Source organism: Cetorhinus maximus, chromosome 14 (assembly GCF_964194155.1).
Source record: "Cetorhinus maximus chromosome 14, sCetMax3.hap1.1, whole genome shotgun sequence".
Lineage (NCBI taxonomy): Eukaryota > Metazoa > Chordata > Chondrichthyes > Lamniformes > Cetorhinidae > Cetorhinus > Cetorhinus maximus.
The window spans coordinates 101708620-101725056 of NC_135892.1; the positions used below are offsets into that span (position 1 = coordinate 101708620).

The following is a 16437-nucleotide window of genomic DNA, read 5'->3' on the forward strand; positions in this document are numbered from 1 at the left end:
TGATGTCCTGGAACTGATGTGATTGAGCTCCAAAAACCACAACCAGCTTCCTTTGTGCTAGGTATGACTCCCATCAGGAGAGTTTTCCTCCTGATTCCCACTGACTCCAGTTTTGCTAGGGCTCCTTGATGCCATACTTGGTCAAATGCTGCCTTGATGTCAAGGGCAGTCACTCTCACCTTGCTTCTGGAGTTCAGCTCTTTTGTCCATGTTTCAATCAAGGCTGTGATGAGGAGAGGAGCTGGGTAGCCCTGGTGGAACCCAAACTGAGCGTCAGTGAGCAGGTTATCGCTAAGCAAGTGCCGCTTGATAGCGCTGTTGATGATTCCTTCCATCACTTTACTGATGATCAAGAGTAGACTGATGGGGCAGTAATTGGCCGGGTTGGAATTGTCCTGCTTTTTGTGTACAGGACATACCAGTGTTTTATACACAGAGGTGCACAAACCCACATTTGTCTGTGCCGGCTTCAGCTATTGTTAAAATCAGTTGTGAAGAGTATTAATTTACATGGGGTACTGTGACTAAACAAAGGTGAAATAAAGAATGTACTGCCCAGGTTCTCTGAACAATAGCTCAGATGTCTGGATATTCTTGTCCTCCGGATGGTTCACAGGCGTTGGTTCAGACCATGGTTTAAAACTCTCATCAGTTGCCTACGGGAGATTTACAGTACTCGTAGAGTTCTGAAGAGAGCTCAAGAGTAATTAATCCAAACAAATGACGTCACGTTATATAGCATTAAAATGTAATATTTAATTTATTCTTAATCCTGCATGATTGCTCAACTGGATTTGATCTGCTTCAGACCTTGGGGACTAGGAGGCTGACCGACTGGAAAATTCCAGTCAGCCTCCTGTAATTTGCCTCAATTAGATGGTCGGGTGTAGCCAGAGAACCGGCTTGTCGGACGGCAGGGCTATTTTAAAGTCCCATCCATCTCCAATTCCAGCCCCAGCGTGGGCCAAAAATCCAGCCCCGAATCTCAATTTTGCATTCAACAACTGTAAACTTTGCTCAAAACTTGCAAAATGTAATGAAACGATCAGAAGACGCTCAGTAATTTATTATATGCAAAAATAAAATGGGTGCTTCTGCATTTGGCACTGATCATTGGACACCAATAATCACAGTCAGCTTCCTGCATCTACACTGGTCCAAATACACAGAATATTTATATTCCCCCAGCCTTTAGTTCCATAAATCAACTTTGAAAAACACAAAATTTAACTCCCTTGAACTTTCAGCTAACTGTTTTCCTTTACAACGGTATTTTAAAATTGGCACCCAACAGGCCAATTTCCACATCTGAATTTGAAAAAAACTTCTGCTTTCATAAGCAAGGCTGAAAGTTTACAGGCTTCTTTTATTTTTCATTCATTTCTTTTCCCCAAAGTTATCAATAATAGAATCCATGCAGTCACAAATGCAGCATTAAATTAAAATAGTTACTGTTGACCATGGTGGAAACATTTCAAATAGCCATTTTGAAATTAGCCTTAGTGTGTCACTGGTGACGCATTCAAAACATCTTTGCAGTTTTGTTGGTGCTTTTACCATATGCTGCAAGGAGAACTGCACAAAATAGACAAACCTGTCTGCAAGCAAACATTAGGAACATAGGGTTTAGGAGCAGGAGTAGGCCATTCGAGCTTGCTTCACCATTCAATGAGCTCATGGCTGATCTGGTTGTGTTCTCAACTCCTCTTTCCTGTCTGCTCACACCACCCTGCCCCCGCAACAATCTTCGACCCTTTGTCTACCAAAAATCTATCTAGTTCAGCCTTGAATAAATTAACTGATCCAGCCTCCACTGCTTTCTGGGGAAGAGAATTCCACACAGTAATGACCCTTTGAGAGCAAAAAGTTCTCTTCACCTCAACCTTAAAAGACTGTCTTATTCCTAAACCGTGTTCTCTAATTCTAATCTCCCCCACAAGAGGAAACATCCTCTCAGTCAAGTCCCCTCAGATGAAGAGTCATCCGGACTCGAAATGTTAACTGTGTTCCTCTCTGCAGATGCTAAACTCCAATGGGTATAGGCCCAGCCAGTTCAATGTTCCTTCATAGTATAAGCCCTTCATCCCAGGAATGAGTCGAGTGAACCTTCTCTGAACAGCTTCTAACACAATTGTTTCTTTTGTCAAATGAGACCAAAAATGTACACTCTACTCCAGATGTGGTCTCACCAAGGCCTTGTACAGCTGCAGTAAAACTTCCCTACTTTTATATTCCATTCCCCTTGCAGCATTCCATTTGTCTTCCTAATCACTTGCTGTACCCACAAATTTTTTTGTGATTCATGTACCAGGACCCCAGATCATTGTGTACCTCCAAATTTTGCAGTCGCTCTCCATTTAAATAGTATACTGCTTTCCTATTGTTCCTGCCAAAGTGAACAAGTTCACATTTTCCCACATTATACTCCATCTGCTAAGTTTTTGCCCACGCATTTAACCTAACTACATCCCTTTGCAGACTCTCTACTTCCTCTTGACAACTTACTTTTCTACCCATCTTGGTGTCAGCAGCAAAATTAGTTACCATACATTCAGTCCTTTCATCCAAGTCATGATATAGATTGTAAATAGTTGAGACCCCAGCAGTGATCCCTGTGGCACTCCACTAGTTACAGCTTTCCAACCTGAAAAAGACCATTTATCCTAACTCTGATTCCTGTTAGCTAACCAATCCTTCATCCATCCTGTATGTTACTCCCTAAACCTGTACTCTTACACTTAATGTGGCACCTTATCAAATGCCTTTTGGCAATCTAAGTACAACACATCTACAGGCTCCCCTTGCTTGCTTGTTACTTCCTAAAAAAACTTGAATAAATTAGTTAAACATGATTTCAATTTCAGAAAGCCATGTTGACTCTGCCTGGATCACATTATAATTTTCTAAGTATCCTGCTATAACCTCCTTAATAATGGATTCTAACAATTTCTCTATGACAGATGTTAGGCTAACTGGCCTATAGTTTCCTGCTTTCCATCTCCCTCCTTTCTTGAATAAAGGTGTTATATTTTCCATTTTCTAATCTGTTAAGACCCTCCCAGAATCTTAGGAATTTTGCAAGATTATAACCAATGCCTCTACTATCTTTGCAGCCACTTCTTTTAAGACTCTACAATGCAGGCCATCTGCTCCTGGGTACTTGTCAGCCCAGGTCTAATAGTTTTCACAGTGCCATTTCCCTGGTGATGTCAATTGTTTAAAGTCCCTCCTTCCATTTCACCTCTTGATTTTCAAGTATCTTTGAAACATTTTGAGTCTTCTACAGCAGACACAAAATACCTGTTCAGCACCACACCATTTTCTTGTTTTCCCATTATCAATTCTCCAGACTCACTCTTTAGAGGACCAACATGAGTTTTAATTCTTCTTTTCCTATTTAAATATATGCAGAAACTGTTGCTATCTGTTTTTATATTACCATCTAGCTTTCTCTCATAGTCTACTTTCTCCCTCTATTTTTTGCTTAGTCATTCTTTGCTAGTTCTTGCAATCTGACCAATCTTCTGGCCACTCATCTCTGCAGATGTGTACAGTGCTTCTCTCAATTTGATACAATCCTTAACTTTCTTATTTAGCCATGGATGATGCATCCTTCTCAAAGAGTCTTTTTTTCTCACTGGGGTAAATCTTTGCTGTGAGTTATTAAATATCTCCTTAAAAGTCTGCCATTGCATCTCCCATGTCTCAACTTTTAACCTGGCCACTAGTTCACTTTGGCCAGCTCTATCTTCATATATAGCTTATTTAGATTTAAAACACTAGTCTTAGACCCACATATCTCCCCTAACTGAACGTGGAACTCTATCATGGTATGATCATCGTCACCTAGAGGCTCCTTTACTATGAAGTTATTTATTAATTCTGTCCCATTGCACATTACACACAAGACAAAAGGTTGGTTTCTTTTTTTTTATTTGCTCACAGGGTGTAGGTGTATTGGATAGACCAGCATTTGGGACGGGGAAGGGATTGTCAATACTGAGGAGGACTGCAATAAATTAGAGGATGACATTAATAAACCTGCATACTCAGCAAAGGATTGGCAAATTAAGTCCAACAAGGCAAATAAGAGGTGGCACATTTTGGTAGGAAAAATAGAGAGGTCACTTATTGCTTGGAAGGTGCAAATTTAGGTGGGGTAGAGGATAAAAGGGATTTCAAAGTGTAAATACGCCAATCACCAAAAGTTGTATCACAGGTTAGCAAGGCCCAAAAAGCAAACCGAGCATTAGGTTTCATTTCTACAGGGACAGATTTGAAAAGTGAGGAACCACACTTAAAAGAGTACTGTGTGCAGTTCTAGGCGCCACATTGTAAAAAGGATTCAGAGGCACTGCAGGCTGTGCCAAAAATGGTTAGGTATACATATCAGGAAAGAATTGACAGACAGGCTGGGTCTCTGTTCTCTTGAGAAGGGGGCTGAGGGGTGGTCTAATAGAAGTCTTGAAAATTATGAAAGATTTCGACAGAATGGATACACAGAGAATGTTTCCTCCTGTGGGGAAGAGCATAACTAGAGGCCATCAATATAAGATGGTGGTGTAGTGTCTTACACTTCACTTAGGGAGTCCTGGACCCATGGATAATGATGGTAAAGGCTCCAATGTTCTTTCCTTCACATGCCTGACCAGAAATCTCTTCCGCTTTTACTGCCTGCCATTGGTATGGGTTGGAAGGATTGGCAGATTGATACTCAACCTGTTTGGCCACGTGTGGCCACTGTGGTCGGACTCGAACCTGAGCTTCTGGCTCAGGTGCTGGGTCACTACCCACTGCACCACAAAAAAAAGTTGTTCCTTATTTCACCTCTGGTTCTTATGTTGATTTACTTCAATTCTATGCCATTTGGTAATTGACCCTTCAGCCATTGAAAACAGCTCATCCTTAATTGCACTATCAAAATCCTTCATGATTTTAAACACCTCCATAAAATCTCTCCTTGTCCTCTGTCAATAAAAGACACAGTAAGTCCTCGCTTAACATTGACTTACTTAACATTGTTTTACTTTAAAGGTGTTAATTTTGTGGCAGTATATCCATTTAACATTGTTGGTTTCACTTTAACATCATTTGCCACAGACGTCCTCTTCTGTGGCCTGTCTTCATGACTTTTCCCACAGTGCTTCCACCCTTGTCCTCAGTCCCTCTTCCCCGAACTCTCGGCCTTGCCTCCCCACCCTCCCACCCCTGCATATCCACTCCCGGCCTTGCCAACTCCCCCATCATTGCAGACTCCCAGCCTTGCCAACTCTCAGCCTCGCCAACTCCTGGCCTTTCCTCTCCCCACTTGCCGACTCCTGGCCTTGCCATGCCAAGTCCCAGCCTTGCCTCTCCCCCCTTGCTGACTCCTGGCCTTGCCTGTCCCCCGTCTTCTCAATTGCTGAATCCCGGCCTTGCCTCTCCCCCATCTCCTCCATTGCTGACTCCCAGCCTTGCCTCTCCCGTCTCCTCCATTGCTGACTCCCAGCCTTGCCTCTCCCCCGTCTCCTCCATTGCTGACTCCCAGCCTTGCCTCTCCCCCGTCTCCTCCATTGCTGACTCCCAGCCTTGCCCCTTCCCCCTTGCTGACTCCCAGCATTGCCTTTCCCCCCTTTGCCGACTCCTGGCCTTACCTCTCTCAGCCTTGTTGACTCCTGGCCTTAATTGCCTCTTTCCCTCCCCTCTCCCCCTTGCCTTCACCAGGAAATCCAATCTGGAATTCAGAAGAAACTTTTTTACCCAAAGAGTGGTGAGAATGTGGAACTCACTTCCACAGCGAATGGTTGAAACAAACAGTTATAGATGTATTTAAGGGAGGTTAAGCAAATGAGGGAGAAGGGAATAGAAGGTTACAATGATAGATTTAGGTAAGGGAAAATGAGGCGGGGGGGGGGGCTCAATTGGGGCATAAACACCAGCATGGACCAATTTGATCAGATGACCTGTTTCTGTGCCATATATCCTATGTAATCTTATGTAAACACTGGATATTTAAATAAATGGGTGGTTTGAATGTGCTGCAACTAGATTCTCATCACAAAGTTAGAATGTACAGCACAGCTGGAATTATTTTCTACATTGATGGCAGTGAAACAGAGCAGTTACGTCTCAACTAGCATCTGAACTCAAATGCACAAAGCCAAAACATCTGAATTCTGTGACACTACTAGGTTTAAAACTCCACAATGGCTGCATAGATAAGAGCACACCTTTGCTGAAAAGTATTCACATAAACTTTTCTCTTTTCCCCATTGTTGGGCAATCGAGCACCATTCCTGGCTGAGAACAAGGGGATAACATGCTAAAGCTCAACAGCATTATCGGGGAGGGGTGAGGTAACTGAAGAGTGAGGTGAATTCCTTTATCATTGGAATAATACAGCACTAAAGAAAGGCATTCAGCTCATCAAATCTATGCTGGCACCTTTGAAGAGCAATTCAGCTAGTATTGCTTGTCCACTTTTGCCCCAGATCCCTGATTTTTTTTCCTTCAAGTATTTATCCGATTCCCTTTTTTAGGCTACTATCGAATCTGTATCCATCACCTCATCAGGCAGTGCATTCCAAATCCTAACCACTCGCTGCATTAAAAAAAGGTTGTTCCTTATTTCACCTCTGGTCCTTATGTTGATTTACTTCAATTCTATGCCATTTGGTAATTGACCCTTCAGCTATTGAAAAAACAGCTCATCTTTAATTGCACTATCAAAATACTTCATGATTTTAAACACCTCCATAAAATCTCCCCTTGTCCTCTGCGCTCCAAGTAGATCAGCCCGAGTTTCTTTAACCTATTGACCGTAACTGCACCCCGTTCCTGGAACCCTTCTGCAAATCTCCTCCCTTGTTTTACGCTTGGCAATGTGGCACGTAGGATGCAGCCAGGGGCAAGTGTAGGAATGAAAAATATCACATGAAAATCAATGGCTCACTCTCGTGGAGCATGGGGCTCAGTTCTATTTGTACTAGAAGACCTCCAGGACTTTGTCCAAGTAGCCATTTTTTATGTGTGAGTGTTTTTTGTGAACAGACCCATAACCTTGTGAAATAATAACGCATATCTTATTTTATTCCATTGGAACAGATCTACAATATATCCCAGGTCCCTTCCATAGAGAGGGGTGGGGTGAGGCACTAGACTAAATCCCAGCATAAAACGGTTTAGTTATCAAGACGGGTTGAAGAGCTGGGACTCTACACTTTAGAGAAACAGACTTAGGGGTGATCTGATTAAGGTTTATAAGATAATGAAGGGAATATATTGTGTTGCAGTTGACAGTTTATTCCAGTAAAACAGGTTTATAAGGACCAGGGGTCACAATTTTAAGTTGTGTAAGGCCAGATCTAGGTTAGATGGCAGGAAATGGTTCTTTTTCCATTACAGAGAAAGTTCATTTAACTAATTCCTGGGATGAAAGGGTTGTCTTATGAGGAAAGGTTGGACAGGTTGGACCTGTATCCATTAGAATTTAGAAGAATGATTGAAGCATATGAGATCCTGAGGAGACTTGTTAGGGTGGATGCTGAATGGATGTTTCCCCTTGTGGAAGTGACTAGAACTGGGGACAGAGTTTACAAATAAGGGGTCTCCCTTTAAGATGGGGATGGGGAGATTTTTCTTCTCTCAGAGAGTGGTCTGTGGAATTCTCTTCCTCAGAGAGTCAGGGTCATTGAATGGTTTTAAGGTTGAGTTAGATAGATTCTTGACTGACAAGGGAGTCAAAGGGTATAGGGGGTAGACAGGGAAGAGATCACAATCTTATCAGCCAAGAGCAGGCTTGAGGGGCCAAATGGCCTACTCCTGCTCCTAATTCGTATGTATGTTTGTATTTAGTGGACCTGTAGAACAGGCTGCCAGCTCATGCAGTGGATGCCAATTCACCAAATTCTTTCAAGTGAGAGTTGTTTCTGGTTGGAGTGGGCAACACCTCTTACAAAAGGTAGGTAACTTCACAGAATTGAGGGTGAGAGTGATCATCTAGACTAGCTTTGATCACCTAGATGGGCTGGAGAGAAATTTCCCAGAATTTCCCCCCCTAACTGGTCTGTTTTTTAAATTTGATTTTTCATCTCACCCAGGAGATCACATGATTTGAGTAGTGCATATATTGTGATACACAAGCTATCGCAATTGTGTGGAACTACCATTGTTTGTATGCTGATTAAGTCCCCTTTATGTGCTGAAACTGTAGATATGGTGGAGTGGGGAGTCAGCCGGCATAGTACTACACAAAGTGGTAGATGAAAGTTCAATGCTGGCAGCTGTGGCTTCCGCTAACACCAGTGGCACTCTGTGATCCGAGTTACTAGGTAATACCCACTTTCCAAAGTGGTGTTTCTCAGTTTACTTTAAAAGGTCACCTCAGCAACTCTTTGGAATTAATGGAGTACAAGTACCTATTACTAGTTTCAATGTCACAAGTAAATATAGAATACTGACATATTGTTAAGTTTGTAGATGCATATAAGGGAAAGCTAGACAAGTGTATAAGGAAGAAGTGAATAGAGGATGATGATAAATTTAGATGGAAAGGTGGAAGGAGGGACAAGTGCAGCATAAACGCCAGCATGGTCTGGTTCAGCTGAATGACCTATTCCTCTGCCGTATATCCTATGTATGTAATCCTAAGTAACTGGGTGAAATTTCTTATGCTTACAACAATAAATGGTCAAGAATGCATTACAGCAATCTTTATGCATGAGCAACCCAACTCGATTTTTAAAAAATGTTCTCTTTAAATAGAGTAACATGCCTCAAGACTAATAAATATTCCACCAACAAATAAAGCAACAAGCATATCAAATGTTAGCTCTCGCAAAATCAATGACCACTCTTAAAACATATGTGACACAAAATGAACTGCAGCGCTAATTGATATTCTACAGGCCCTGTGCTTAATGAAAAGATAATTGGCTCCAGTATGCTTGGTGGATTGTTTTTTTTAAAAAAAAGCACATGACATTCACAATAAGCATTTCTGTTACCATCTGGCAGGTTGGCTGTCTTTGATCTACAACAGGAAAGAATTACAATATTTACAGCTAAAAGGACTCACAAGCATCACCATTTTAGCAGAAGGCTAGAGCTTTGATGGATCCATCGTAATGCAACAACCGTATTTGGGTTTCCTCCTGACAAATTGCTATCAAGAAGTGTAATTGAGTGAGCTGCTTAAAGGATTTAAATAATGTAAATGCATTTCACACAACATTGAAATCACAAGTTTGCCAAATCTGATGTGATCTATTGAAATGATTTGTGCTGATAAGTTTTGCAATTTGGTATGATCTCCAAGTAATTTGAAGGTGATGATCAATTTATCCTTTTTGCTTCTATGAACTTAACTTATAGAAGAAATGAAGCCAGGTTCCCAGGCATTAACATGTAAGTGACTTAAAGAGAGTCACATGTCACATGTCAAGAACAAATGCAAAATTCTAAGTAAAATCTTGGAAAGAGGGATTAAAATTTCAAATCAGTCAACAATCATCAACTGCTTTATCAATGACTTCCTGTCATCATATGGCCAGGAGTGTGATTGTTCACTTATGGTTCCATGGCGTTCTCCTCCAATAATGATGCATCCCATGCTGGCTTTTATTGCACCTGAATATCATTCAGGTTTGGGTTTACACTGACATGTAACATATGTGCCACTTAATGCCACTAATGACCAAAAAGAAAATCCAATCACCCCCTGCCTGAATTTCCACAATTCCCCTTTTGACAAGTCCCCCAATAAACATCTCAAGTGTCGCTATTTACCAGACTTCAAATGAACCAGCTGTGGCTGGATAATCTTTGACAAGTGGCTCATCTCCTGATTATCAAAGGCTCAAGTGACGAATATGATGGAATATTCACCTCTTGTCTGGATGGTGCAGCTATTTTCAATTCCTGACCAGGGAAATGAGTCATTTCTTTTTATTGACCCTCTTAATCATATTTTGGTTTAAGGTTTGTAGGTTTCCTTTAAATTTTGTCTTTGTTTTTGCAGTTTCCCTTTAAAGGGGCTGCTTTTTAATTTGTCCCTAATTTTGTTAATTCAGTTTACTTGGTTGACTCAAAAAGAGTTACAGTAGTCAAGAACTTCAGAACCATCTAGGACAAAGCAGTACACTTGGTACCCTTACCAAAAGACTCAAAATCCAATCCCTCCACCATGACTGCATTGTGGCTGCAACAAATGCTATTTACAAATGCATGGCAGCAATTTATCAAGCTTTCTTCAATAGCAATCTCTCAGGTCTACAACCTTTACTGCAAAGAACTAAAGGATCATGGAAACACCATCACCTCAAAATTCCCTTCAGTCATAAGCCAATCTGACCTGGCATGTACTGCCATTCCTTCACTGTCACTGGGTCAAGTACCAGGACTCCCTACCTAACAACATTGTGGGAGCGCTGCCAAATCAGTAATGCTATAAGAAGGTGATCAATTATTTTCTCAGAACAATTAAAAATGGTGATAAATGCAGCCCTGCCCATGTTAAACACACCCCAAAAACAAATTTTTAAAAACTGTGTTTTGTCTGAGGCCCAAATTATAGCATACCACTTTTTAAATTTTTGATTGCCATATAAAGATAAATTTTAAAATATTATTTTTCATCATTGAATCAATACATTGATATATTGCTAATGGTAAATATTACAACCTAGAAAGAACAAGTGGCTTCAGCGGACAAGGATATAGCATCTTCTTCTACATCATGCTGTTTCTCCAGTAACCACAGACTCAAACCTTTTCCATTTTGCATTAATCTGCTCACAGCTTGTTTCATTTTGTGGTGCATGTTCCCACTGACCATTTATTTTATCCAGCTATCTCACTGCACTGCATAAAAAGCAGCAACTGGATCATTAACTTTGTGAATCCACATGCATTTAATTATTATGCCATTGGGAATGTCTTAGGGCAACGGAAAATCAAGTGACAGGACTGGTAAAGGCATATTGCTCAGCGGCATACTTGCTGCATAAATCAGCAGAGTACCTCCTCTGGCTATCTGGAGATCTGGCAAATTGAGCTTCCAGCAAGCTGCTCCGCTGATATATGCAGCAACCCATAAAATTTGGAATTTTTCTTCTTATATAGATGAAAAACAACTTTATTATTAAATAATATTTATGGAGGGAAGAAGAGAATATTTTGGATTACAATTAATTGCTTAGCTTTTCCGTTGGCATTATTCTGTAAACTACAGTGCAATGCAACTATGACTGTGCCAGTCCACGTTGAGATCCATTCTAAGCACTGGTCCTCCGTAATTTGTTGCCAGTAGGTTTACAGGAATGGTCAAGGTTAATTTAGTGGCTAATTTGTCTTCCCCTCAGAGATGTGCTAACTCTGTGGATCAGGAAAACACTCTATGGAAAACTGTGATTATGAACCTGCGCTATACAATTCTGTACCACAGTTCAAAAGTGTTGTATCACTGGCCATCCAAACATTTCACAACATCTAAAACTGTGTCTATTAACTTGAGGTTATAGCTTCTGTTTTTTCTCTCCCACAATCCTCTCTTGCCTCTGTAGTAAATGTGAGACCTACTTTTACAGAATAGATTGTTCTAAATATTAATATTCCGTACCTAAAAAGGTTGATGCTAGTAGCTTCTCTGAACTATGTAAATAATAAATGTAGATTAATATGTTACTTCTTTAAATCAATTTATTCCATTGAATCTAATTACTCTGTATGGCCCTTACAAACAAAAGTAATCTGAAGTTTATATTCTGACAAAAACAGATAATTATTTTGTGTCCTTCTCGTAAGTAATCTGACCATTCTTCAGAAATGATTAAAAATGCCTTTATCTAAGGCCGTCTAAATGCATGTTGTTAAATCTCAATGAATAAAATCCCTTCCAAGTATGGTAAACCAAGGAATCAGTGCTGTTATCCAGTTTAGTCTGTGCGGGTTCTTTGTCCAACTCAGTATGCTAATTCTCCTTTGATGTGCTCTGGACATAAAAAGTAGACACAAGAAGAACTTGCGATGCTCTCCAAGTCCTCCTGAAGGTAATCTTTAAAACGAGGATCTGATAATCAGGTAGGCTGTAGCCATGGAAAGTTTACAACTTAATGATCAGGACAAAAATGGAAAGCTCAATAAATTATAACAGCCTCATTTTTCTATGCATTTTAATATAAATGATGAATATTTCATCTGAAGAGTCATATTTGACTTGAAATGGTAACTGTCTCTCTCCACAGATGATGCCAGACCTGCTGAGTATTTCCAGCACTTTTTGTTTTAATTATGGATATTTCATAGCTCATTGAGATTCCTCCACACAAATTTTATTTTTTTAAATTTGCATTTTGCTCTAAACAACTGCACCTTAAGTTATAGAGCCTCCAATTTATCTGACTAAATGAGTCAATGGTTTCACTATATGGGCTCCAGGATTTTCACCTGTATTTTGGCGATCACATTCTGCAGTTCATCTATATATAATTTGAGATATTGATTATTCAGTCACTATAAACCAATCATCATTACGACAAAAATGAAAATTCTTCTCCCAAGGGGAACAGGGTTGAAGGAAAGCAGAAAAACGTCACCACAGTCGTTCCTGCAAATAATCTTGTGGCAGAGACCTAAAAGCAGGTATCCTGTTTGCCACAAGTAGTACATGTTTGTGGGTGGTGGGGTGAACGTGTAGTGGAGTATGGGGTGGGGGCACAGAGAGCAACAAAATGCATATTTAAACGATTACACGGTGTTTAAAAAAAAGCTACACTCACTTATCTTCCCAGGGAAGGATGTGGGAATAGGAACATAAGTAGGCCATACAGCCTGTCCAGTCTGCTTTGCCATTTAACTAGATCATGGCTGATCATCTAGCTCAATGTCACTTTCCAGCACTCTCTCCATATCCCTTGCTGTCTTTAGTCTAAAGAAATCTATCGAATTTGGTCTTGAACATGCTCAATGATTGAGGGGTCCACAGCCCTCTGGGGTAGAGAATTCCACAGATTTGCCACCCTCTGAGTGAAGAAATTCCTCCTCATCTCAGTCTTAAATGGCCTACCCCTGATCCCGAGATTATGTCCCCTTGTTTTAGACCCTCCAGCTAGGGAAAACATCTTATTTACATTCAATAGAAAAGTTATGGTACAAAAAGAGGCCATTCAGCCCATCGTGCCTGCACCAGTCAAATAAAAGAGAAAAAAAGAAAGCTGCCGCTCATTTTTAATTCCACTTTCCAACACCTGCTCTGTAGCCTTGCAGGATACAGCACTTCAGTTGCAAAACCAGGTACCTTTTAAATGAGTTGAGCATTTCAGCTTCAACCACCAATTTTAGGTAGTGAATTCTAGACGCCCACTATCCTTGGATGAAAAGGTTTTTCCTCATGTCCCCTCTAATCCTTCTACCAATCACCTTAAATCTATGCCCCCTGGTAATTGTCCCCTCAGCTAGGGAAAACAGGTCTTTCCTGTTTACCCTATCCAGACACCTCATAATTTTGTACACCTTAAATAGGTCACCCCTCATCCTCCTCTGTTCTAAGGAAACCAACCCTAGCCTATCCAATATTTCCTCATTGCTGCAATTTTCAAGCCCTGGCAACATTCTTGTAAATCTCCTCTGTACTCTCTCCATAGCAATTACGTTTTTCCTATAATGTCCCACCCTGTCATGCCCTGTAAGAATTTTGTAAGTTTCAATGAGGTCACCTCTCATTCTCTGACACTCTAGGGAATATAGATCCAGTCTCTTCAATCTCTCCTCATAAAAAAATCCTGCCATCCAGCAATTAATCTGGCAAACCTCCGTTGCGATCCCTCTGTGGCAAGTATATCCCTCCTTAGATAAGGGGACCAAAGCTGTACACAATACTCCAGGTGAGGTCTCACCAAGGCTGTATACAACTGCCAGCAAGCCCTCTTCTGCACTCAAATCCCCTTGCGATAAAGGCCAACATACCATTTGTCTTCCTAATTGCTTGCTGCACCTGCATGCTAACTTTTAGTGACTCATGAACAAGGACACCTGGATCACTTTGGACATCCCCACTTCCCAACTTCTCATCATTTAAGAAACATTCTGCCTTTCTATTTTTTCTACCAAAGCGAATAACTTCACACTTATTCACATTATAATCCATCTGCCATGTTCTAGCCCATTCACTTAGCCTGTCTAAACCCTCTTGAAGCCTCCTTGCATCCTCCTCACAATTTACATTCCCACCTAGTTTGATGTCATCAGCAAATTGGAAATATTACAATTGATCCCCACATCTGAATCATTTATATAGATTGTGAACAGCTAGTCCTGATCCTTGCAGTACCCTACTAGTACAAGCCAGCCACCTTGAGAATGATCTGCTTATTCCTACGCTCTGCTTTATATCTGTTAGCCAATTCTCAACCCATACCAGTATATTCCCCCCAATCCCATGCGCTCTAATTTTATTTACTATCCTCCTGTGTAGAACTTTATCTGAAAGCCTTCTGGAAATCCAAATACACCACATCCACTGGTCCTTCTTTACCAATGCTACAAGTAATATCCTCAAAAAACTCCAACAAGTTTGTCAAACATGATTTGCCTTTCATAAATCCATGTTGACTCTGCCCATTTTTACCATTCTTTTCTAAATGTCCAGTTATCACATACTTTATAATAGATTGTAACATTTTCCCTACTACTAACTGCAAACTAACAAATCTGTAGTTCTCCATTCTCCCTTCCCCTCCAGGCCCCCACATTAACCAATATTGTAAACCTTTCTCTCTCTTCAGGTGTTGTCTCTCTCTCTTCAAAAAACCAAACTTGACTCCACTGTCCTTGCAAACTTATGTTCCATCTCCAACCTCCCTTTCCTCCCCTAAGTCCTTAAAGGTGCTGTCACCTCCCAAATCCGATCCCATCTTTCCCAGAACCCCATGTTTGAATCCCTCCACCAGGTTTTTGCTGCTGCTACAGTACGGAAACAATTCTTATCGAAGTCACAAATGACATCCATGACGGTACATTGGAACAAAAGAGTCTAGGGATAAACTTTTCCTCCTCGTCCTGGCTGCAGCCTTGACACAGTTGATCAAACCGTCTTCCTCCAAGGCCTCGCTACGGCTGCTCAGCCGGGTCGGGCTTTTCTCATCTAGTTCCATTCTTATCTATCTAATCGTAGCCTGAGAATCACTTGCAATGATTTTTATTCCTGTTCCCACATTACCTCTGGTGTCCCCCAAGGATCTAACCTTGGTCTCCTCCTATTTCTCATCTACACACTGCCGTTAAGTGACATATTCCGACGGCACAGCATTAGTTTTCAAATGTAAACTGATGACACCTAGCTCTACCTCACCACCACATCTCTAGGCTCCTCCACTTTTACTAAATTATCAGATTGTATGTCCAATATCCAGTACTGCTTGAGCAGAAATTTCCTCCAATTAAATATTTGGAAGACTGAGGCCATTTATTTTCAGTCCCTGCTTCAAAGTCTGTTCCCTCACAACCAACTTCACCCCTCTCCGTGGCAACAGTTTGAGATTAAGCCAGTCTGTTCGCAATCTTTGTGTCACATCTTATCCCAAGATGAGTTTCCAATCCCATATTTGTGCCATCAGTAAGGGCTCTGTAACATCGCATGATGTTGCCCCCAACTCAGCTTATATGCTGTTGAAATCCTCATGCATGCTTTTGTTACCTCTGGGCTCAACTAATCCAATGAACACCTGATTGGTCTCCCACATTCTACTCTCCGTAAACTTGGGATCATTCAAAGCTCAGCTGCCCGTGTCTTAGCTCGCTGCAAGTCCTATTCCCCTATCACCCCTGTGCTCACTGACCTATATTGGCTCCTGGTCAAGCTGTTAATGTCTTGTCAATTACATTGACATGACATTAGCAACCTTTACAATTACATTGTTACGGTTAAGAGAAACAGGTGATGAGTATTAATTATCTTTGAGCACACATAAAAAGGAGACAAGTCTGCAAACGGTAGGCACCATGGGGACTAGGGTGCATCATCACCCTCTGAAATTACATTTTGGTTTAGTTAGTTAAGTTTCCTTGATGTTTTGATTTTTGTTACAGTGCCCCACCAGGGCCTGTCATCCCCTCCCATATGTTGATTTTTGTTTAATTTATTGATTTTGTTTTACCAAAAGAATATCGGGGATAGGCCTTCCACCTGGTGGGCACCGCGGGGGGTGGGGTCCATCATCACCCCTGGAAATGACATTTTGATTTGATTTTGTAAGTTTCCTTGGATGTTTTGTTTTAGTTACAGTGCCCCATCTAGGGCCATCATCACCTCTCATTTATTAATTTTTGTTTCACAAAATAGTATAAATAGGGGATTGCTGGAACACGGGTAGGGGGGTGCAGTGGGAGGAGAGCAGTGAGGCTGAACAAGTCAATAGGCTCTCAATAAAAAAAAAGCTCTTTGTCTTGGTTTCGGCTTTACCA

General features: G+C 41.1%; 1 protein-coding gene across 2 annotated transcripts in view; it reads right to left on the minus strand.

The window, feature by feature from the left end:
• fez2b (fasciculation and elongation protein zeta 2b) overlaps positions 1-16437 on the minus strand; it is a 174895-nt gene that overhangs the window by 35826 nt on the left and 122632 nt on the right. The gene's annotated exons all lie outside the window — the stretch shown is intronic.